General features: G+C 53.4%; 1 pseudogene; it reads left to right on the top strand.

The window, feature by feature from the left end:
• Window positions 1–531: 531 nt before the first annotated feature.
• On the top strand, window positions 532–2,641 carry LOC101650183 (annotated as a pseudogene).
• Window positions 2,642–3,368: the final 727 nt, after the last annotated feature.

The raw sequence follows: 3,368 nt of genomic DNA, 5'->3' as shown, positions 1-3,368 counted from the left end.
GGCTCTATGGCCAGGTGGTGACGTGGTCAGGTTACAGCAGGCCGGAGGAATACACGCGTCCATGGGAATTATCAGATATCTTGGGAAGGGCGTTGGATCCACATCGATTTTTGGAAGGTGTGAGTTCTAGTTCATGTTACCTAGATCGGAAAAGAGTAAACAGGTGTCGCGAGAAGGGCAATAGTTCTTCGTCATTATTGGAAGGGGTAAGTTTTAGATAATTTTACCTCTAGCTTAAAGCAGTGATCCAATATCTTGGGAAGGGTGTTGGAGCTCCATAATTCGAAAGGCACAAGTTCCAGGATGTTTGACCTATGTCTGAGAGGAGCAGATTATGTTATGGATTTTTCCAAGATTATTAATGTTTATAAATTATAACCAATCATTTTGCTTTACAACAATCAACAACCCATATAAACAGCCTGCTTCTAGGGGCCATTGTTTGAGGCAAGGAATCCGCTCTATAATCTCGCTTTGAGGAAGAGCAATCAGCTGTGCGTGTGCACTGAGCACTGAGTTCTCCCAGGAAACATGCACGTGGCCAGTGCCCACGAGAGGATAGAAGGCGATGGAGCATTCCAGGCAGCGGCACAGTGAGGTGAGCATGCTTGCCTGTGTTTGGGGTGATCGAGGAGCTGGCAGCTGGCCCTGAGCCCTGTGGGTGGGCCTCCTTGATGCCAAGGTCTTCAGAGAGCAAGATCTTCCTCAGCGATTCATCAGCAGGGACTCCCCGAGAATGCATGCAGTGGTGCCGCTACCTGTGCCACTGCCCCGCCCTCCCCCAGTGTAGCTGGGACCTGAACGCACCTTCTTCTTCACCATGCCATCAGAATTCCCTTTTCCCCTTGGAGTGGAGCAAAGGGGCTTGGGACAGCTGAACCCCAAGTCAGCCAGGGCTGCTGTGTTTGCCTGGTCTCTTCCTGATTCCCCTGGAAAGTAAGGAAGTTAAACACCCTCATGACTCTTACAAGGAGCCCTGAAGATGCAGTGGTTACACATCGACCACCAAAGGTCACCATGTCAAACCCACCAGCTGCTCCAGGGGAGGAAGGGGAGGCAGTCCACTTCTGAAAGACCTCTGGCCTCAGGCACCCTGTGGGCCACTTCTCCTCTGTCCACATGGTTACTTAGAGTCAGACACGGCGCTACGGCCTCTATTTCTGTTGGTTTGGTTTCGTGGAGGGGTTGGGGGTTTTATGGGGACAGATAAGGAGCCCTCGTGGTGCTGGTTGGGTAACTGTTGGACTGTTGACCACTAGGGGCCCTGATGGTGTAGTGGTTCCACATTGGGCTGTGATCTAAAGGGTCAAGAGTTCTAAACTACCAGTGGCTCCAAGGGAGAAAAACAGGGTTTCTATTCCTGTAAAGAATTGTGGTCTCAGAAAATCACAGGGGAGTTCTACCCTGTCCTGTAGGGTCACTGAGTTTGCACAAACTCGATGGTAGGAGGGAGAGGTCAGTGGTTCAAACCCACCAGGCAACCCGAGGCAGAAAGCTGAGGCTATTAGGTGCCGTGATTTATAGCCTCCAAAGACCACTGGGACACTGTGGGTGGACTACAGTCTGGCAGTCCATAGGTTGGGTGTTGGGTCCAGTTTTGGCTGCATCCAGAGGCCACTTGAGGGCACTGTGGGAACACGGAGCTCCAGAGTCCCCCAGAGCTGTGGCTACTGCAGGCAGCAGGGGCTGCTGGACTCATGGGAGCACTCTGGAACCCTTTCCAGGAGAGGCTGAGGTGCTTGTCTGCAGGTGTTTGTCCTGAGTAGGTTGGAACTTCTGTCTTCAAGAGACTCTGAGTCCCAGGAGGGAAGGAAGTGGCGGTGGGTGTCGTGGGGGCCCTGGTGGGGACAGGCAGAGAAACAGGAACAGAGGGGTCTGGGCACTGGCAGGAAGGATCCTGGACGTACCCTGCAGGCCACCTGGGGTCCCGGGCCAGCTGGGCAGGGACTGGGTTGGTGCAAGAGGCAGGGTGTCCACAGGGAAAGAGACTGCAGAGTGGTGACATCACAGCCTTCCTTCCAGCCAGAGAAGGGTCGCCAGCTCCAGGAAGGGTCAACAGACCACCCACAGGGAGACGCCCCCCCTATCAGATGCACCCTGGGCCCCAGGCTCCTCTGCTGGGTAGCCTTCTACCTCCTGGGGACAGGTGAGGCCTGAGGACAGAGGCTTGGCCCTGTGGGCTCTGGGCACCATGCGGTCCTCGTCGTGCCCACCCTAGCACCTGTCTCCTCTCTCACAGGCCCAGCAGACTCCGGAGTCACTCAGACCCCAAGACACCTGATCAAAATACAAGGCCACCAGGCAACCCTGTGCTGTACGCTCATCTCTGGGCACTTGTCCATTTACTGGTACCAGCAGGTCCAGGGACCGGGCCCCGGTTCCTCGTTGACTACTATGAAAAGATGGGGAGAAACAAAGGCGACATCCCGCCGGGTTCTCGGTCCAGCAGTTCAGTAACTACAGCTCCGAGCTGACCCTGAGCGCCCTGGAGCCGGGGGACTTGGCCGTGCTCCTGTGCGCCAGCAGCAAGGACACAGCCCTGCAGAGTCACTGCCGCCCTGGGCACAAACCTCCCGCTGGCTCAGGAAGTGACGGTGGTGGCAGCCCCCAAGCAGAGCTGCATGGGAGTCATGCTGAATAAGTGCATACATGTAACATGCCTTAGAGCTCACAGGAGTCATGCTAAGTAAGGTCACACATGTAACATGTGTCAGTGCTCACATGTGTAATACCGGTAATATGCATCAATGTTCACAGGAGTCATGGTGAGTAAAATCATACATGTAACATATATTATTGCTCACAGGAGTCATGCTGAGCATGTTCATATATGTAACATACATAAATGCTCACAGGAGTAATAATGAGTAAGTTCATACATATAGCGTGCATCAGTGTTCACAGGCATCAATGTTCACAGGAGTCATGGTGAGTAAATTCATACATGTAACAAACATCAATGCTCACAGGAGTCATGTTAAGTCATTCTCAGAGTCATGCTGAGTAAGCCATACCTGTGATATGCATGAACACTGTTAGCAGAAATGTCAGCTAATTGCACACATGTAACCCTTGGCCATGTCCTCTGTCTCAAGTGTGTGCCCTACCCCACTCTGCAGAACTGCCCGTGCAGTCAGCTCCTGCCCAAGCTCAGTTCTGTAGGTGCAGGGAGGTCACAGGTCATGCACCTCGTGCGGTCATTATGTCCAGTTCCCAATGACTGAGCAGAGATAGCAGTCAGTTCTTTAGGGTGACAGAAGAGGCGTCCTCAGATCCCTGGCTCATGAGGTCTTCCATGAAAGCTGCCGTGGGACGTGCAGAGCGGGAACCATGCAGTTGCTAACGGAAGGGCTGGAGATTTGGGTGAA

This window comes from Echinops telfairi, unplaced genomic scaffold, assembly GCF_000313985.2.
Source record: "Echinops telfairi isolate 266 unplaced genomic scaffold, ASM31398v2 ScPeMD7_23;HRSCAF=83, whole genome shotgun sequence".
NCBI lineage: Eukaryota > Metazoa > Chordata > Mammalia > Afrosoricida > Tenrecidae > Echinops > Echinops telfairi.
Note: the sequence above shows the minus strand (reverse complement) of the source record. Positions and strands in the feature narration are given on the sequence as shown.